This window comes from Hyaena hyaena, unplaced genomic scaffold (genome assembly GCF_003009895.1).
Source record: "Hyaena hyaena isolate Hyena2069 unplaced genomic scaffold, ASM300989v1 scaffold_74, whole genome shotgun sequence".
Classification (NCBI taxonomy): Eukaryota; Metazoa; Chordata; class Mammalia; order Carnivora; family Hyaenidae; genus Hyaena; species Hyaena hyaena.
Window position 1 is genome coordinate 3,018,219 of NW_024080706.1, and position 22,353 is coordinate 3,040,571.

General features: G+C 36.5%; 1 protein-coding gene across 4 annotated transcripts in view; it reads right to left on the reverse strand.

The window, feature by feature from the left end:
• The window catches only part of HIPK3 (homeodomain interacting protein kinase 3), an 87,914-nt gene that overhangs the window by 64,528 nt on the left and 1,033 nt on the right, over positions 1–22,353 (reverse strand). The gene's annotated exons all lie outside the window — the stretch shown is intronic.

The window sequence follows — 22,353 nt, forward strand, 5'->3', positions numbered from 1 at the left end:
AATCAGTAAGTAAGCCATTCCAAGAAAGGAGCTTTGTGCATCAATATGACTTTCAACCCTGCAGAATGCCTTTCTGAAAATAACAGGGCCAACCTAATTCACCCAGCTAGTGGGCCAAAGAGAAGTTATGCTGTTCATAAACAACTTTTGCATTCCTCACAAATTCTAGAACAGAGTTAAATGAATAAAACCTAAAGCTGTGTTAGATCCACACATCTTTTCAAATTTACTTTTTTCTAAGATACTGCAAACATCAGTTGCATTACAACTCAGTTTTGCACAAATGTCTGTGCCTTGATTTCACGAAGTCTGACAAAGAGATCAAAGGAGATAGAATGAAGTCTTCAAGTAACAATATTGTCCATAATCTAGTTTCATGTAAATGATAGATTACTCCAGCTTGGTTTACCCATAAAGATTTTGATTTCATGAATATACCTAGAAAATAGGTATGTCTAGAAAATATGCTTCAACTGAAAACTTGTCAACATTTCATAGAGGACATTTTTCTTAAGAGCTTTAAAACTGAAAGATAAGGTATTAAATACAGAAAAGAATACTAAAAACAAATATTATACTATTTTAATGAAACAGTGATTGATTAAAGAGCCACGAATTAATTTGTCACTGCAATGGTATTTTGAACACTTCATTTTGAAACCTCTCATAAGCACAATATTTTTATTATATTAATATTAATGCCATGTGTACTTACAAAAAAAATCATATAACAGCCCACAAAATACTTATGATAATACCATGAATGGAAACCTTTAGATAAAAGCTGTACTATTTGAGCTGGAGTTTTAAATTCTTGCTAATTGGCCTAATTTCAGCTTATTTTTCAAATGATAAGTGAGTAGTAATCTATGAAAGTTGTACAGAATTCTTTTTTTTTTTAATTTTTTTTTAATGTTTTATTTATTTCTAGGAGAGAGAGAGAGAGACAGCGTGAGCAGGGGAGGGTCAGAGAGAGAGGGAGTCACAGACTGAAACAGGCTCCAGGCTCTGAGCTGGCAGTCAGCACAGAGCCCGACGCGGGGCCCGAACACACGAACCGCGAGATCATGACCCAAGCGAAAGTCGGACGCTTAACCGACTAAGCCACCCAGGCGCCCCTTACAGAATTCATTTTTAAACATCTTATAACTACATCCACTGTGAAGATTATCAAATAATGTTTTAATATTATTTTAATTCTATCTTTACCATACTAGTATCTCAACAATTAGCCTATTCTCAGTTGCAAGTATGAAGTGTAAAGATTCAATTACTTAAAGCAAAAGAAGAAAAGTTTAGTTTCCTTCATTAGTACCTAAACTTTAATTTATGATAATAAAATACAAGTGACTCCATCAGGGTTTTTTTAGGACAACTTCAAAGAAGCAGATCATTATTTTGTGGAAGAAAAAGAAAAAAACTGCTAATTTAATCCAATGGAAAACTCTTCTATAAATTATTTTCACTTGTAAATTCAAATTTTGGGAATTTTTTTTAAAAAAATCAAGTTAATTTACCTGAATTTAATCACTCTCACCTTTTTATTTATTTATTTTTTAAGATTTTTATCTTTAAGTAATCTCTCCACCCAAAGTAGGCCTTGAACTCACAACCCCAAGATCAGGAGTCACATGCTCCACTGACTGAGCAAGCCAGGCACCCCACACTCCGGTCTTTTTTCTTTAATATGTACAAACTTCAAAGGTAAAACAGTTTATAAACTCCTTTATATTTTGTATGGGCTGAACAGGTAACCATATGTTTCATTTTGGAATGGCTACCCTCTTCATCCTACCCCATCCAAAAAGAAAGAGGATATCCACTGCTTTATTATTTTTAAATAAAGTCTCCATTTAGTTATTTCCCAAATTTCTATCATATAATGACCACCTGTGAACTTATTATGAGAAGTTTACATTGCTGTATCTGTCCCTCATTACATTTAAACAGTTTCACATCACATGCTCTAATTATTCTCCAACTGAAGTGCCAGAAGTTTCTTCAAGAGGATAAATATAAAGGGATGAAAACCTTCGCCAATTACAGATATTTCTACCTTTCCATTCCAAAGAACATTAAAGAGGGGGAGAGAACCCTGCATCAACAAATGTCTCACAACACAAAATACACCATGGTCAGCCTAAATAGAGGTTTATATCTTTATACCTTTCAGTTTAAAATTAAAGTTGTTTTTAACAAATCGCAAACCTCTGAAAGTTTTCTTTAAACAAAGAAAGAGAAAGCACAACATGCAATAGATGAGAAAAGCTGACTTTATTAAAATTTAAAATCTGTATGTATTTATCAAATGATACCAGAAACAAAGATAAGCCATAGAAACAGAGAAGATACTGGCAACACATATAACTAAAAAATGACCTGAAGAAATCCTACTGTGTTTGGAAGCGAGGCAAGATGGTGGAGAAGTAGGGAGCTCCACGCATTTCGCTTGTACCCATCTCTCAAACAGAGAAGGCCTGAAGCCATAGGACACTGAGCCACAGGAATTTGGGAAGAGAAAGAGACAGAGTACATTAGGAAGGCAGCCTCATAAGCTACCTCAAGAAACAAGCCAAAATACACATGGCGGAGAGTCCCAAATACCACTATGAGTAGGGAAATAAAATAACCAAAGTTTCAACAAGAGAGACCAAGAGACAGCATTGAAAGAACACTTCCTGAACGAACAGACCATGGACAGTCAAAGAGCCTTTTTTAATACAGCAGTACTCACAGGTGCAGAGTGCATAACAAGCTTTTAAAACTAACAAGAGACAGAAAGCTAGCCAAAATGACAAAACGAAAGAACTCTCCTCTAAAGAAATTCCAGGAAGAAATGACAGCTAAAGGACTGCTCAAAACAGATATAAGCAACATAACTGAACAAGAATTTAGAACAATAATCATAAACTTTTTTTTGAAAAAAGCATGGAGGACATCAGAGAAACTATGGCTACAAACACTATGGAGCTTAAAAATAGTTATGATGAATTTAAAAATGTGATAAATGAGATACATAATAAAATGGAGGTGTCCAGTGCATGGACTGAAGAGGCAGAGAGGAGAATAGGTGAATTAGAAGACACAATTATACAAAAAGAGGAAGCCAAGAAAAAGAGATAAACTGATCCAGGAACCGAGAGCTGAGCGATACAATCAAACAGAACAGTACCAGTATCACAGGAATTCCAGAAGAGGAAGAGAGAGGGAAAGGAGCTGAAGGAGTCCTTGAACAAATTATAGCAGAGAACTTCCCCAATCTGGGGAAGGAAATAGACACTGAAATCCAAGAGGCATAGAGAACTCTCCTCAGAGGTAACTTGAATAGATCTTCTGCACGACATATCATAGTGAAACTGGCAAAATATAAGGACAAGGAGAGAATTCTGAAAGCAGCTAGGGATAAAAGGGCCCTAACATACAAAGGGAAACCTATCAGAGTGGTGACAGACCTATCCACTGAAACTTGACAGGCCAGAGAGGAATGGCAGGAAATCTTCAATGTGATGAACAGAAAAAATATGCTGCCAAGAATCCTCTATCCAGCAAGCCTATCATTCAGAATAGAAGGAGAGATAAAAGTCCTCCCAAATAAACAAAAACTGAAGGAATCTGTCACCACTAAACCAGCCCTACAAGAAATCCTGAGGAGGACTCTATGAGGGAAATGTTGCAAGGAACAAAGATACCAGAGACACCACCACAAGCATGAATCCCACAAAGAACACAATGACTCTAAACCCATATTTTTCAATCACACTGAATGTAAATGGACTAAATGTTACAATCAAAAGAAATTATATTGTGTTTGGCAAAATTCAGTAGAAAAATGGGTAAAAAATATATACATGCAATTCACAGATAAGGAAATGTATGCCAAAACTTATTTAAAAAAATTGTCAGCCTCACTTTAGGGAGAAAGCTGAAAATGGACATAGTCCATAATCTAGCAATTCTACAAAGTATACATCCTGCCTACAGAAACTCATATAAGTACCCCAAAAACACACAGGTAAAATAATGTTCACTGCTCTTCTGTATATTTATAGCAAATTTTTGAAAAAACCTGATAGAAAAGAATAAAGTGTGGCTTTTTCAAACAATGCACACAATACAAAAGTATAGCCTGTACCACAATCACCATATATTCATGTACCACAAAAAAAAGGGAGAAATACCAATTATAAGGGTGTGACATCACTGATTTTAAGATGTATTGATTTCAGAGATGTTAAAATGTGGGAGAAATTGTGTATGTCAGAATTAATGATATGCAAAAATGAATTCACTGAAAACATATATATGAACATGGATAAATCTCAAAGCAACAACACAGAACAAAAACAAGGTGCAGAAGTACATTATCATATATGAAAAAGCTAGTAACAGACAAACCTATACTGTAGTCAGATATATTAATTTCGTGGGGCACCAGGGTGGCTTAGTCAGTTGAGTGTCCAATTTCAGCTCAGGTCATGATCTCCCAGCTTGTGAGTTTGAGCCCCGCATCGAGCTCGCTGCTGTCAGCACAGAGCCTGGTTTGGATCTTCTGTCTCCCTCTCTCTCTGCCCCTTCCCCGCTTGCACTCTCTCTCAAAAATAAATAAATCTTTAGATATATTAATTACGTGGTCAAAGTATAAAAACACACATGGAAATGATAAACATGCCAGGAAGAAAGGAAAAAGGAGAGACTTCAACTATGTGACTTATATTTTGCACCCAGGATGACAACTTCAGAGGAGTTGGTTACATTACTACCTATACTTTCACAGCCTAAATTTAATGTATTGTTCAATGAAGAGGGGAAAAAAATCTACCAGAGAATAGAATAACCTCTTCAACTGATTGTATTCTTTTCAACTGATTTTTTTTTAAATATAAGTATATATACACATATATATAACCATTTTAGACATTTTATTAGCATATTCAAAAGCCATATCCTATTTCAGTCCTTTTTTTTTCCAATTTTTCTCTCAATTCAAATCAAGTAAAGCCATTTAGGAGCAGGAAGACATAGCTCTCCATAAGCTAAATTATGAAATATCACGGGAAGAAGTCTCCTATGTAGAAAAGACTACTCCATGGGATACAAATCAATAGCATATACCAAGTCAGAGACTAATGAAATTATGACATATTAACTATATTTGGCTAGAGAAAACGACCACAAATTATGGTTGGCCAAATCCAACCCAGCCTATTTTTGTACGGTCCACAAAGTAAGAATGGTTTTTACATTTTTAAAAGTTTATTAAAAAAAAAAAAAGTATGCAACAGAGACCATATGTGGCTTGCAAAACTAAACTATTTACCATCTAGCCCTTTAAGAAAGTTTGCTAACCTCCACACTAGAACATAACTTGCCAGGGGAGCAGGCTGCTAGAGAAAATAATGATTCTTGAAAAGAAAGACAACTGTAAAAAGAAAGCAAATATCACAAAGAACCGTGTGTTCCTTGCTAAGGAGATATAGGGGATGGGATGCCTCTGAAGGGTTTTAAATAGGAAGCCAACATAATCATATTTGTATTTTAGAAAGATCACTCAGGCAAAGTTCTAAAGGATAAAGTGGACAGAAACAAATAATAACGGAAACAACAGTTGAAAGACTACTTAATAGTCCAGATAACAGCTGACCACAGCCCGAACAAAGACAGTACCAAAGGAATGAAACTGAGTACGGATTACCAATAGGTAGCCAGGAGTAAGAAACCCAAAACTCTGTGAGGAGTGAGGAGAAACACAACCATGTTTCTGGCTTGAAAACCTGATAGCCGGGGTGCCTCGGTGGCTCAGATGGTTAAGCATCCCACTCTTGATTCTGGCTGTCATGATCTCACGGTTTCATGAGTTCAAGGCCCATGTCAGGCTCTGTACGGGCAGTACAGAGCCTGCTTGGAATTCCCTCTTTCCCTCTCTCTACTCCTTCCTTACTCGCACTGTCTCTCTCAAATAAATAAACTTAAAAAAAAAAAAAAAAACCTGATAGCCAAGTGATAACAGAAAACTAAAATAAAAAACAGGAAAACTGAGAGGAAAAGTTGGATTTTAGACATGACCTTGAGGTGCCCTGTAATGTAGCACAATTCCCCTTAACGCAGATTCTTAAAGAAAGGCCTACAAGTAGGTAGTTGACTTGGTAAGTTCCCACCCAAGGAGACAAGAATGAAGAACATGGGGAATGAGTGAGGAAAGAGGGGAAACTAATTCAGAAAATTCACCATTTGGCAAAAATCATAATAACTGACTGAAACAAGAATCATCTAAAGATGCAAAACTAGTGGGAGAAGGTTTTAAAGATAACAGAGTATTACTGTTGGGAGACAATTCACCATAGGTCTCAGGTTTCTAACCTGGTCTTGCAAGCAACGTCACTGACTGCCAATGTTCCAGAGTATGTTCTCAAAGCATATTGCTATATCCCTGAACATCCCTGAAAGGTAGAGATAGTATAGTGTCTTCCTCTAGGGCAAAGGGCAGGTTGTTTAATGTCCAGTATAATAAAGATAATGACTCTCTCTTGGTCAAATGTCAGGCAGGCTTCCTACACCTTTTGAAAGATTCAAGTTTCCTAAGCCTAGGGTTCCTCTCCTGTAACACAATTGCTTTTGTGCAGGAGTTACCTGGCTGGCCCTGTTCACATCACTCTGCTGGGAATACAGTTGAGGAAGTGGGGCAAATACCGACACAGTGACTACTGCTACTGCTATGAGTAAGGTCCTTTATCTCTGACCCAACTCCTACCTTCTGCCAGCTTCCATGGCTAATTTGTTAGCCTGCAAGACCCGTCACAGCTCTCAACAATTATTTTCAAAATACATTCTAATAAGACACATACTAATCAAAGGAAAGAAATAAGCAGGTGCCACCTTAATTAAGTGATCAGTGTTAAAATCAGTAGTAATGGGACCTAACAACATCATGTGCCTCCTGATATGAATGTACTAAGAGGAATATTTTACTACGATATCTGTAAATACAAAAAAAAAAAACCAAACCCAAACTGAAGGCCATTCTACAAAATAACTGGCAATATTCTACAAAATGTCAAAGTCAGAAAATAACAAAAAGACTGAAACTTTTCAGATTACAGAAAGAAACATAAAAACTGAATAGTTAGGCTGCGTGGATGTCTCAGTCATTTAAGCATCAGTGATCTCACAGTTCGTGAGTTCAAGCCCCATGTCAGGCTCTGTGCTGAGAGCTCAGAGCCTGGAGTCTGCTTCAGATTCTGTGTCTCCCTCTCTCTCTGCCCCTCCCCTATGTATATGTGAGTGCATGCGCGCGCTCACTCTCTCAAAAAATAAACATAAAAAAACTGAAGAGTCTTTGCTTTTAGGAAAAACATTAGGGACAAAAATATACATATATTAGGGGTAAAGGGACATCATGACTGCAACTCACAGAGTTCAGGAAAAAAATACAGATATAGAGAGAGAGAAAAGGTAAATAAAAATGGAATAAAATATTAGTATCTTTAGAAGCCAGGTGAAAGATACATAAGAATTCTTTCTACCATTGTAACTGTTCTGTAGGTCTGAATTTTCTCAAGTGGTAAGTTAAACAGAAGAAAAAAAATATGAATGACAGACATAAAATAATGTTTTTCTTGCACAAGGCTGCTCTTCAGGGGTTACTCATTTGGGAATGTACTGCTGAGTATTTTAGACATGACCCAGATCACCTAAAATCTAGAATCAGATACACAATAAGTCCCTGGGATCATCTGCCAACATCTAAAAAAAAAATAAAATAAAAAGTATTCATAAGCAATGAGAAGAAATCTTTTCATTTAAATGTATTACTTAATTCACAGTAGTTTTTGGAGCTCTTGGTCATTATGTAATTTCTTCAATGGAGGCTAAAAGTAGAATTTCACTATGTGCTCCAATAAATTTGACAAAAAGGCCTTCTTATTCTTGAAAAGACAGAGAATCCTAGTACTGGTCTATACAAGGTTCTACAATAGGAATTAGAAAATAGAACCACATTAACCAGCAATAGTCAGACAATAAAAAGTAGTTTCTAGTCACACGGTTTCATTTCTCAATTACTGTTTAAAGAGTGTATTTATAAAGACAAAATAACATGTCTAATTAGAAAAAAAATAGATAAATACACCAGAAATTAAGTGCTCAATGTGAATAGTAAATGAGTTTAATTCTCTTCACTGGCCATTTAAATATCAGTATTTTAAATACCTGTTTCATTAACAGGTTATTTTACCAGTATTCTGCCCAGGAAATTACTTACACTAAAACATTTCACATAAAAAACATGTTCGCATAAATGAGCTTCCCCTCATATAAAGCTTCACAAAATAAACCTGCTATCTGAGGTGCCTACAAAACATTTATTTGAAAACACTAAAGTCTTGGGTATTTTCCAGCAGTATTGTGAACAAAGCATCTAGAGAATGTGTTGACTATAACACAAATCAGCATGTTAAATAACAAGCTTCATCTGACTTAGCAAAACATTCCAACTTTTGGAACAGAAAATGACCTGTCGGACATTTCAAAGCTGCTGGAAATCACCCTGCAATACACCTCCCAATCTTTACTTTAGAAAAGCTGGAAAAGAGTTAATTAAAAGAGTACTTAAGGGCTATGCTTACTAAAGCATATAATTCTCTAGATTTTTTTTAAGCTATCTAAAATCAAACCCTGGGGGTGCTTGGCTGGTTCAGTCAGGGTAGCAGGGGACACTTGATCTTGGGGTCGTGAGTTCAAGCCCCACAATGGGTATAAAACTTACTTTTAAAAAATGTTACCATTAAATTTTAAGAAATAAAATAAAAACCCAGAAATTAAATACTGATAGAAAAACTGACTGAAGATAAATAGTTCACCTGAAGTACTCTCTTTCTTGAGGAAAACTTAAAGACTAACAATGCAAATCTAGTTTATAAAACTTTAGTACAAAGAAAATTTTATTTATTTTACTTTTTTTAATGTTTATTTTATTTTATTTTATTTTATTAAAGACAGACGGTGTGAGCAGGGGAGAGGCAGAAAGAGAGGGAGAGAATCAGAAGCAGCCTCCGCACTTTCAGCGCACACCCTGATGCAGGGTTCAAACCCACAAACCATGAGATCCTTACCTGAGCCAAAGTCAGACATTCAACCAACTGTGTCACCCAAGTACCCCGAAAATTTTTATTTAAATTGGCCATTCAATATCTATCAATACCGGCATGATGGACTGCTACAAAAAGTAAACAGTTCTGTAACTTTGGGTTATGAACAACTCACTCAATAGAAAACTAAATGAATTATTTTTTTTAATGTTTATTCATTTTTGAGAGACAGATATAACATAAGCCAGGGAGGGGCAGAGAAAGAGGGAGACACAGAATCCCAAGCAAGCTCAAGCCTCCCAGCTGTCAGCACAGAGCCTGAAGCAAGGCTTGAACCCATGAACCATAAGACCATGACCTAAGCTGAAGTCGGATGCTTAACTGACTGAACCACCCAGGCACCCTCTTTCTATTTTACAGGAAATCTGTCCCAAAAGAACCACCACAAAATTTATTTTGTATATTAAAAAAAAAAACAATGTAACTAACTTCTAGGCAAAGAGGAGTATGAAATATTAAAGACTAAAAAAAACAAAAGTCCAATGATCCTTACCAGAATACCTTCTAACCTAATGTATCACTGAAACAACTCAAATGAACAGAGGAAGTTGAATCTTAGATTAATAATTTGATCAAATGTACACTGCTGCCAAAGCATTATAAAGGAAAGCTTCTGCTGATAAAATTCTTCTAAGAATGATGATTCAAAGTTTTAAATGAACATTTATAGAATCAAAGGACCTGTTCTACAAAACTTTTCAAAATTACGGGCTATCCTAAATAAACAACTTTGACGTTGGGGCGCCTGGGTGGCTTAGTCGGTTAAGCATCCGACTTTTGCTTAGGTCATGATCTCGCAGTTCGTGGGTTCGAGCCCCGCGTCGGGCTCTGTGCTGACAGCCAGCTCAGAGCATGGAGCCTGTTTCAGTCTGTGACTCCCTCTCTCTCTGACCCTCCCCTGCTCACACTGTCTCTCTCTCTCTCCTAGAAATAAATAAAAACATTAAAAAAAAATTAAAAAAAAATAAAAAAAAACAACTTTGACGTTTATTTCGTACTCATAACTGAAAGAGTTCTATCACAATCCCTCCTCAGTAATGTATAACAAGAATTAAAAATCTAAACAACAATGAAGTGAGAAAGGTAGCTGCTCCCCCCACCCACACAAATTACAGTTTTGCATTTGTAAAAGCTGAAAAGACAAATATTTACAGCAGCATAAGCTTGATTATAGTACTTTTAGTTTTGAAAAATATTTATGAACATTTTAGGGCCTGAAAAAATAAACTGGAACAAAAAAGTCAGCTACTTGTTCTTTCCAAATTCCTTTAAGATCCTATGGCCCTTAGATGACCTATACTCCTAAATTCAAAGTTGTTAGGTTTTTTCCTACAATTATGTTCTCTTCGTACTCGTATTTTAGTTGCCAGATATGCCACTTTATATAAATGTCCTTTCTTAGAAATTTTGTGAAGTATCTTCAAAAACCTTTGTAATTTGGAGACACTATTTTTTAAGTTTCAAATTTTAACTGTCATATAGATCTTGTGAACTGGGGTCTCTCACAATGGCTTCAGGAAATCCTGTGCTTCAGGAAACTCTCTATGGTATCTAATCAGAAACAATAGAAGGAACAGAAATAAAAATATGTTAAGAAAAATAAAGCCCTCTTCATTCTCATGACAAATGTTGAGGAAGGGGACAAGGCAGAGATTTCTAACAAGCCTCCCTAAGAACCTCAGAAATGAAACTAAAGAACAATGTAAATTCATAAAGGCCTAAGGAGGAAATAAAACATGGAGCTTCTCAAGAGTACTCTCAAAGAAAGGACACTAAATTCTTAGAAATTGCTTATGTTTGGCTCTAACTCTAATCATTAACTTTTTTAAATAACACACTGTTGGGGCACGTGGCTGGCTCAGTTGTTAAAGCATGCGACTCTTGATCTCAGGGTTGTAAATTCAACCTACATTGAGCATAGAGATTACTAAAAAAAAAACTGACCAGGGGAGGAGGGGATCGCCAGGGGCGGGTGCCTGGGTAGCTCAGTTGGCTACGCCTCCAACTCCAGCTCAGGTCATGATCTCATGGTTCCTGGGTTCAAGACCCACGTCGGCTCTACTGATAGTGCAGAGCCTGCTTAGGATCCTCTCTCTCCCTCTCTCTCTTCCTCCAACTCCCTGCTCACACACGTGCATACTCAAAAAAAATTTAATTAAAAAAATTGAAAATTGGGGTGCCGCGGTGGCTCAGTTGGTTAAGCATCCAACTTTGGCTCAGGCCATGATCTTGTGGTTCATGAGTTTGAGCCCCACATGGGGCTCTGTGCTGACAGCTCAGAGCCTAGAGCGTGCTTCAGATTTTGTGTCTCCCTCTCTCTCTGCCTCTCTCGCTCTCTTTCTCTCAAAAATAAATAAAAACATTACCAAAAAATTTTAATTAAAAATAAATGAAATAAAATGACACATTATCAGATTGCTTATAATAAGCTTTGCACTAAAACTGTAGATTTATATGGAATTAGCAAGGGTGACATGAAATATTTGTCTACTACATGCCCCACAGAAACACTGAAAAAAACTTTCTACATTAGTGTGAAAAGCCACACTGCCATGCATGATACCCTAAAGTTATATGTATCAGATTACAATTGTTAAGAAAAATACACTCAGATCTAACTTGAAGAGACTTTTTAAATGCCATCAACATATTAAAAAGATAAAAAGGTGATTACAAAACTTTAATTCCATTTGAAGATGCCTAAGTAAGTGATAGCTAACACATTTTAAGTTCAAAATTAAGGCCAGCTATTGATATCATGGGATAAAATAAAGACAAATTTGTTAAATCGTTTGACTGAAAATGGCCACACAACAGTTAACAGTTTACAATAAGAAATTTATTTTCAGATAATAACTAAAAATCTCTTACTGGCCAAAAGTGACTTTGTGTCATTTTTCAGGCTTTTGCATGAGAAGCTAGATAGAATCTCAGACATAAAAGTAATTGATTACATATCAATTATACATGATGAATCTGCCAAAACAGTTACTTTATAATAATGTTAAAACTTTAGGGGCGTCAAGAGTGGCTCAGTCAGTTAATCAACCGACTTGATTTGGCTCAGGTCATGATCTCAGGGTCACGAGATGGAGTCCCATGTTAGGCTCCATGCTTCTGCGCTGACAGCACTGAGTTTGCTTAGGATTCTCTCTCTCCCTTTCTCTCTCTGCCCCTCCTCAGCCCATGTACGCACACACCTGTGTGGGTGCTCTCTCTCAAAATAAATAAACATTAAAAAAGATAAATGTTATTTGTTCATAGAGACCTTGCAAGTTGAAAGAGGAAAATGACTACTACACCATTACCATTACCTGGAATAAGACTGCTAGAATATGGGTGGACTAGAGTAATACATGAAATTTAACATATTTTGCCATAAAATCATGAAAAGATACATATTATTCACTCCTGGAAGAGGTGAAATTTCTGTATGAAAATCATTTTTTAATTATTCAATTACTACAAATTACAAAATATTCAGTAAAAAGAACCTACTTCTTTCTAGTCATCCCAGAGTACGTTTTATTATAGGTTTCCAATCATAGTACATGTGTAACTTGATATGCCAATTTGTTCTCTCTAGGATACCTTAGATATGTTCTATCTAGGACATTTTGAATAGCAGCATAATATTCTACCATGTGTGCATACTATAATTTCTTGAATTGCTTTTATTTTCAATTTGTTCGCTATATTATGTAAAGTTGTGATGAATATTTTCATATAAATAGCTTTTTTACATTCCTAATTTTCTTAGTATGGATTTCCAAAAAGGAAATCTGATAAATACTACTAAATTTTGCTTTATAATGTGCAGATTTTGCTGGGATTTTTTAAATGTATCCACCAGAAACAAATATTTTAAAATTTAAAGTTTCAAACATAAACCGCAATAGAAATGAGTGAAGATAACAAAGAGGAAATAAAGAAAAAGAAACAAATTTTGAAATAAGATAATTCAATCTGAACTAGCTGTGGGGGAAAATACGGAGCTCACTAGTTCAAAAGATGAGCTGAAAGCACAGAATTAAGTAGGGTACACTATGGATCCAATCATCTGGAGGAATACATAGATCGTGAATAAAAGAAACTAGTGGAGAGCTTAGCAGAAGTAATTTCACTAGAGTGACATGGACAGAACTATACTGCCAAGTGCTAAGACGTGAATACAATTTCAAATAGAGGGTAAAGTACACTTTTATGAAGTTTGGAAGAAATCAAAAGGGAAGACAGGTCCACAGATCTGAGAAGGCACAATTGAAAGATGGCTTGCTTTATGGGGCACCTGGGTGGTTCAGTCAGTTAAGCATCTCACTTTAGCTCAGGTCATGATCTTGCAGTTCAGGAGTTCGAGCCCTTCATCAGGCTCTCTGCTGTCAGTGCAGAACCCACTTCTGATCCTCTGTCCTCCCACTCCCTATGCCACTTCCTACCCATTCTCTCTCTTTCAAAAGAAATAAGTAAACTTAAAAAAAAAAGTGCAAAATAAAAGATTGCTGCTTTATATCTCAGATATCTGAGGGATGCCTGGGTGGCTCAGTCGGTTGAGCATCCAACTCTTGATTTCAGCTCAGATCTTGATCTCAGTTTGTGAGATTAAGTACCCACGTCAGGCTCTGCATTGACAGCTCAGAGACTGCTTAGGATTCTCTCTCTCTCTCTCTCTCTCTCTCTCTCTCTGCCTCTCCCCCATCCACCTTCTCCCTCTCTTTCTCTCTCCTCCCCCCTTCAGCCTTTAAAAATGTTCAGATATTTGAGATAAACATAAAAAGATCTCAAATATCTGAACATTTTTAAAGGCTGAAGGGCCCCCCAAAAGGGGGGGGGGGCTTGAAGTTACTGGAAAGGCTCAAGATGCTGAAAAAAACATTTCAAGATGAAATCCACAATAGAGAACAGACAGTAAACTTGGATGATCTGGAGGTTTGTGGGTTGGAGCCCCATGTCAGGCTCTGTGCTGACAGCTTGGAGCCTGGAACCCGCTTCAGATTCTGTGTATCCCTCTCTCTCTCTGCCCCTCCCCCATTCTCTCTCTCTCTCTCAAAAATAACATTTTTTTTAATTTAAAAAAAAAGGGAGGGGTAGAGTAGGGTTTTGAGAAGTAAAATGTGTGTATGCCACATTCACAAGTGCTTAGGCAGGAACCTGTGAAGCTGTCCAGTAAACACCCTATACTTTGATTAAAGGATACAGGTAAACAGCACATACCTGTATTTGATTACTTTTATAATAATTATATATTTGATTTGCCAACGTCTATTATGCAGTTTAGGGAATATAAAAATCTTTAAGACATGGTCTCTGACCCAAAGGAACAGTTCAGATACTATTTCATATTTTGAAATGTAAAAATTTCCCAAAATGTCATGTATTAGGTTACCTCCTAAATTATAAATTGAGCATTTCATTTTCTTCGAGGAACAATTTCAAGCTAGATATACCCTCAGATGCGAAATACTTAAGAGAGATTTTACAAGTAACAGAGCAGCCACTAGAAATACTTTCAGAAATGCCACACTGGGCTTAAAGCAACTCACAAGGCAAACATTCCAACTATTTTCTACTCAAAAGTATCGGCAAACCAATTATCTTACAGTCCGTAACATCCTGAGTTTCTGCACAGAATTCAATTTTAAATTCACAGGTATAAAGTATCAAAATGTCACAAAATTGTCAGTCAAACTTCATTAAGACTATATATATCACATACAATTATAACAGGACAATGTAATATAATACTTGTCCTTTTTGCATGACTTGGCTTCAAGGACCCCAAGTTAAACACACTTTTGATTTACATAAATTAAGCACACAAGTAATACCCCTTCTGTATAGTGGTTTCAAATAAGCTACAGCATACAATTTCAATATTCAATACCATAAAATGGAATTCTATCTATACCCTGGTTTTCACCTTCTATTTTCTTTCCAATTGGCATAGGAATGAGGTTTGGAGAGCTCTGCATTCAAATTTGGAAGGTAATAATACAGTTAGCAAAGGCAGACCTATTAGAATTTTTTCAAGCAATGCAAGAACTGTATATGTCCAAAAGGAAAAACCATGAGAATAAGAGAACTGGATTATTGGGGCGCCTGGGTGGCTTAGTCGGTTAAGCGTCCAACTTTCGCTTGGGTCATGATCTCGCGGTTTGTGGGTTCGAGCCCCGCGTCAGGCTCTGTGCTGACTGCAAGCTCGGAGCCTGGAGCCTATTTCAGAGTCTGTGTCTCCCTCTCTCTCTGACCCTCCCCTGCTCACGCTGTCTCTCTCTCTCCTAGAAATAAATAAAAATATTTAAAAAAATAAAGAGAGAACTGGATTATTAACCACATCTAAGAAATAGGAACTTCCACTTGATTTAAATTAATGTACAACCTGTTTCTATAAAACCATGAAACTATTAAACTTGTTAGACTTGATGGAAAGCTTATAACAAAAATTAAATTCATAGAATCTTTTTCATATTTTTAAAGGATTTTTTTGGCTTTTATTACATAAACAGTCTTAAAAAAACCTGAACATGCTATATGTGTATCATTATATTTTGCAGGCAGTGTTTTCCAGCTCACAAACACATGCACAAATATAAAAGAAAATGTATAGTACAAGGCTAATTTCACTTATTACTTGCTCAAAGCAGGCACCATGTCTTACTGTCTTCATTCACAGCACAATATCCTGCACTTTGTAGACACTCAAATATGTAACAGATAAAATAGTTTTCATTCACATATTTTATCATTGTTTTATCTAACATAATAAAATTTCATTTATTTGTGATGTCTGTGATCCAGCTACAAAAAAAAATATTTTAAGCATAATAACCAGAATAAAAGCCTAATATTTTTGAAACCAATACTATTCTTATCTAACTTAAAACACAAAACTATAATTAATATACTGCAGAGATACTTATATTGTCTCCACTGAAACTGATTACAAATTGGCCCAAAACATGGTTTTGAGAATGTAGTGAAGTATAATATCATAGCTATAAACTATATAGCACGTAACAATTTTCATTATGATTTTCATTTCACCCTACTTAATCTCAATATAAGTCATCACAAATTACATATTTAAAGCCCTCCAAAGTATTAATTTAAATCATACCTTAGAAGAAATGTCTCTAGAAAGTCGGGCTCAATTTTCAATATGTTATCACTCTATCTAACTTATTAACTATTTAAGAATGTACATTATATATCTAAAGTCGTATAGTTTACCAAACCTACAAAAGTCTTGTATTATTAAACAGCACACAGTTAAAATACATGCAAATGATATCTTTAGGCCCTTTAATAAATAACTGCTTTACAGGGTATGAAACATTTTCTAAGCAACTTTTTTCTGCAAATGTTTCTAAGTTTACTATTTCATATTTTTAAATTTTTTTTTTAATGTTTTTTTTATTATTTATTTCTAGGAGAGAGAGAAACAGCGTGAGCAGGGGAGGGTCAGAGAGAGAGGGAGTCACAGACTGAAACAGGCTCCAGGCTCCGAGCTGGCAGTCAGCACAGAGCCCGACGCGGGGCAAAAACCCACGAACCGAGAGATCATGACCTAAGCGAAAGTCGGACGCTTAACCGACTAAGCCACCCAGGCGCCCCTACTATTTCATATTTTTAAAATGTTAAGAGATTGCATTTAATTTATGAATACACAGCAAGACAGAGGGAAGCTAAAGAACTGGACATTAACATAAACATTTTTAATAAGTCATATGCTTATTTTAATTTCTAAAACGGAATACAGGTCTTCAATTTACAATGGGATCACATCCCGATAAACCTATCATAAGTTGAAAATACCAAGTAGAAAATGCATTTACTTCACCTAACCTACCAAACATCATAGCTTAGCCTAGCCCATCTTAAATACGCTCAAACACATTAGCTTACAGTTGGGCAAAATCATCTAACACGAAGTCTATTTTATAATAAAGTGTTGAATATCTCAAGTAATGTACTGAATAGTGAAAGTGAAAAACAGAATTTTTTGTGGGGGTACAGAATGGTTTTACGTATATCACTGTTGACCCTCATGATCATGAGGCTGTCTGGGAGCTGAGGTAGCCTCTGCCCATCGTAGGAAGAGTATGACTCCACAATGCTAGCTTGGGAAAAGCTCAAAATTCAAAATTCCAAGTACCAAATGGGTATAGCTTTTACACCATGGAAAGGCAAGAAATCGTAAGTCAAACCATGGTAAATAACAACTGGCTAGTCATATGCAGCCAAGTTTTATAGTTTCTATCAAATTTTAAAGGCAACGTTTTCGGTAAGCCATATGCAATCAAATATAATTTATAATGACTACACAATTCTAAAGGGGGCAGAGGATGACTCATTCTGTTCATCTAATTATTGCCATATCTATCAAATCTAAACAATTTTTTTCCAATTAAAAGAGATGCTCCAGGGGCGCCTGGGTGGCTCAGTCGGTTAGGCCTCCGACTTCAGCTCAGGTCATGATCTCACAGTTCATGAGTTGGAGCCCTGCACTGGCTCTGTGCTGACAGCATGGAGCCTGGAGCCCACTTCCAGTTCTGTGTCTCACCCTCTCTCTGCTCCTCCCCTGTTCACGCTCTCTCTCTCAAAAATAAATAAACATTTAAAAAAAATGTTTTTTAAAGATGCTCCAGCATTAACAGTTATGTAAAATTTTAAAAAAATAATTACCTGACCACCTCTGGCAATCCTTTATTTTCAATGTGACCAAGAACTGGCTGGCCTTTCACAATTCTGAACCTTACCTAAAGTATAGCTGAAAGGTACAAACTACTATATTTCACTTTTTTATTTTTCTCTAAATCTACATTTCTTTTAGCTATGATCTTTTTAAGGGGAAAAAAAGAGAATGCAACAAAAACAATGAAAAGTACATCTGGAAATCTAATCTTTAAAAGAAGAGATGTTAATCTCAGAAGTAAAAATGGACAGAGTCACAGACTGCAGAGAAATCAGGTTTTAATTCAGCTTGAAAAACCTCCCTGCATTTATTATATGCACCTTGGTTTTATTTACGTATCTCTTTAAAATAGTTTTATTTTCAAGTATCTCTAAAAACTAAAAAAAAATTATTCCTACAAATTACATTCATTTTAATAGCAATTAATATGTTCTATGCTCTTCATACTTCTGATTTCAAATTAGGCATATAACGTAAGATTTTTGTAACTACACAAAGTCTGTCTTCCTTAAATGCTACAAAAGCAAAGTCTCTTGGACTGAAAAAACAAGACATAAAAAGGAAGGGAGGCAAGGGCAGGGGACGGTCAAGGATGATAAACAGGTATTATTTCATAAATCCACTTTTAACAGGTGCCACTGTGTATTCCTAATCTTTCCCCCAAACTACCACATATTTCACTGATTTCATAACTATGTGAACTCTGGCTCAGCAACTCGAACATTTAAGTCAAAACAGATTTCTAAGTTTCACAAATTCAATTAAATGAACTTCTTCCTCCAACTAGGGCCCAGCTTCCCCTAACTTACCTGCCCACCACCTTCCCTCCCATTCAGTCATCCCCAGCAAGGAAAAATTCTTAGAAAACTGAAGATATTGGGGCGCCTGGGTGGCTCAGCTGGTTGGGCATCCAACTTCGGCTCAGGTCACGGTCTCACGGTTCGTGGGTTCAAGCCCCGCGAAGGGTTCTGTGCTGACAGCTCAGAGCTTGGAACCTGCTTCAGATTCTGTGTCTCCCTCTCTCTCTGACCTTCCTCTGCTCATTCTCTCTCGGTCTCTCAGAAATAAATAAAACATTAAAAAATTTTTTATGGCAAAAAATAAAATTGAAGATATTGTTTGGGTCAAAGTGACAAAATACGTTGTAGGTAAGACATAGTGTCCTTGGCTTGCTTCAGTTCAAAGATTTTCTGTTGGAAAAAAGATAGCTTTCTAAAGTACAGAGTTGGCATTCACTACAAAATACAAAAGATAAATCAGTTTACTGACTTAACTATCGTCAAACCACAAATACCACCCTAAAAATACAGTATTTCCAATACTCGTGTTTTTTTTTTTTTTTATTTCCACACAAATCTAAGTCCTAAGAACCTCCAGGTGCCCAGCATAACAGTGTATGCCTCAGAATCCAGGCAATATATTGCCTTTTGTGTAGGGACATATGGCCCAAGTATCAACAGAGGAGAGCAGCCTGATCTGCCAAATAGGTCAAGGTCTGATATGACAAACATTTAGGTAAAATGTGTAACATATACCTTCCAAATATCTACTCTAGCTTCGTCCTAACAGTGATTAAGATCCAAAAGAACAACTGTGACAAAGCTACAGAAGCAGCTTACTAATATTGTTTCTCCCTAAATCACTTTGTTTTCTTTCTTCCCCAAATCACTCTTAATTCAACCAAAAGAACGAGGCTGTATTTCCTTAGGTCAGCAGGTACTCTGGCTACCCTGAAAATCGACACTGATTCAAAACTTCAACCCAAATATGTATCACTATTCAACTTCTGTTAAGTGCTCAAAGATACTAGTCAAGTTATTTTTTAAGCGGCTGGATCCTAAACTAGAAAGGACATTTAAAAGAATTCCTTTAGACTTATATTTGTATCATATAGAAAGGATTACTGTAACAATGCTTTCAGCAAGTTGTGGGGGGATGGGGACATCTTTAAAAAGTAATAAAATATACTGATAGATTCCTCCATGTTAACAAAATTCTAGTAGTTTGTGTCACAAGTAACTTCCAGGTTAAACATACCACACTGGAAGTCTCAACTTCAGACGTTAGAAAATTAGGACAGTGGCAAACCCAGAAATTTTATATGAACGTTTCTTTTGGCAGCAACAATATAATCATATAGCAAGTTATTTTCTGTCCTCTAACAGTTGAGAGACAAGAATAACTCTGGAAAGATACTTTAAATACCGAAAACTTCAAAGTTCCTTAGAACGCACTTAAATCTAAATATTGCCATGATATCTTTATCTCTAAACTCAAGCATAAATGGAACGCAATGGAAACTACATTATTCATGCCTTTTAATTAACTACCAACGACACAATTCGAACGTACCATATGACCACCTTCAGTGAACTGCTGCAGAGAACAACACAGAAAACTGACTTCGAAAGTAACCAAAATAAGTCATTCTAACACTCAAATGGAAAATAACATGCAACCCAGTATTCCATTCAATGGATGGGAAACAGTTTTTCAGCATTCTGAAAATACCTTCAGTGTTCATTTGCCAAATATTTAAAACAAAACGCTCAATCAAAAAGCTCAATTGACAGCTGTTGCTATTTTAAATTGCAAGGGTAAAAAAAGGCTTTCAAAATTTTGCCATAAACAAATACTTATGTGCCCTGCCATACTAGCTACAACAGCCTACCTCTGTAATTTGCACCTTATTTTATGGTACTCCATGACAGGACATCCAAAAAATTAAAATAGTATGATCTGAAGCTTCTTTTCAAGCATGTTTACAAGAAGAATTATCTCATAAAAACCATCCACTTTTATGTGACTTTAAAACTCCATGCCCAGAAGCCAATGACTGGTTTAGAAGCAAGATAATGACTGGTTCAATGGGAAAGGTATTATGACAATAAACTAAGACTGGCTCACCATGTTATGATCTGCTTGCCTAATATGTGTTTAGCTACTGTAGTCAGCAATGTCCAAATATAAATTTGAAACATTTAATGACTGGTTCTGTTCTAGATTTCAAGCTCATCTTACCTCTTTAAAACAAAGCTTTAATCTAAGCTCTCCACAAAATTTTAAGAAAATACATTCCCTAGAGCAGGAAAAAAAATTCAGGTACAAATTAAATTGTTATTTAATTTTACGATAAGTACAAAAAAATTTATTTCACAATAAAATGTCCAAAGTCTCAAATATTTCAGCACACCTCTACCTTAACACAAATTAAAAACAAGTAGTTTCAAAAAGAAAAGAAAAATAAACCTCAAACAGGTTGAGCATTATATTTTGTAAATAAGAGTTGTCTATGCTTTATGAATGGGCCCATAAACATAACCAAGAAAATCTTATCTAACAAAGGACTTTATTTGGTTGGTTACATTTCAATTACTGTTAAGTGGCATGTAACCAATAAAACTATAAAAACTATTTTTTAAAGCTCGGTCTTATTTTGTTTACTTAAATACTAAGTTTAATCATGACCTATCAAAACCTTATCATGGCTGACTGTATAAAATTAGCACTGCACTTGCAAACATAAGCAGAATCTAGACTTATCAAACATATGGTGAGGCTTGCCCAGCTCCTGAAAACTTAAATGAGAAAGTAGGATTCAAATGTTTTAGCTGGGTAACAAAGCACCGATCCTGCTCAAAAGTTTTCATCAAAAATTTTATCAAAAGGGGTACCTCTTAAAATTTTAAGGCACCAAGAAATTAAAACTGAAATAAACTGAAATGGTGTGAACATAAATTAATTCCACGCCACGCCACATAAGTAATTCCAAGCAAATACCTAAGATGGGGGGGAGGGGGGGCGGGGAGAGAATAGACCGATCTCCAAACTACTAGAAGGTACACAAAAGCACAAACCCAGACTGGTTTACCAGCTAACTTTCCCAGCCCAGTACCAGGGAGCCATCTAACAAAGTCGACAACAGAACCAACCCTGAGCTTTCCCTGTAAACTGGACCGATAATCTGGAAAACTTCACTGTTGCTAACAGAAGCTCCTTATAATTAGAAGCAGCGACCTGACAGGTGGAAAAATAAATTCTAACAGGGCAGCAAGAGGTTGTGAAAACACAGTTCAAGGACTGAACATGTTATGACTCCTCTGTAACAGGTCCAAGGTAATTTATGCACACACCCTTTCGCGCAATCCCTCGGGCCGAGATAAGATTGGGAAACAGGCTTCGCGGAGAGCCACATACCATTTTAAAACAGCCGTCTCTCTTCCGACAGGAAAACAGACATTCCCATCCGAAGTCTTTCCGCGAGTTCTCCGCGAAGGGAAGCGGGCGGCCGCCGCCACCGTAACGAGAGAAGCCGGCAACAGCCCAGCCGCGCGGCCGCCACGCCTTCCTCAGGCCGCGGCAGGGGACGCGGAGCGGCGGGTCACATTTCTCCTCCCCAACAATCACACGCACTCACGTCTCCAGAGTTGACACCCTCCTAACCGGCCGCTCGGCGACGCTGGTGACTGGGCCACAAAGCCAGGGACGCGGCCATCGGCTGGGGCGCTCAAGTTGCGT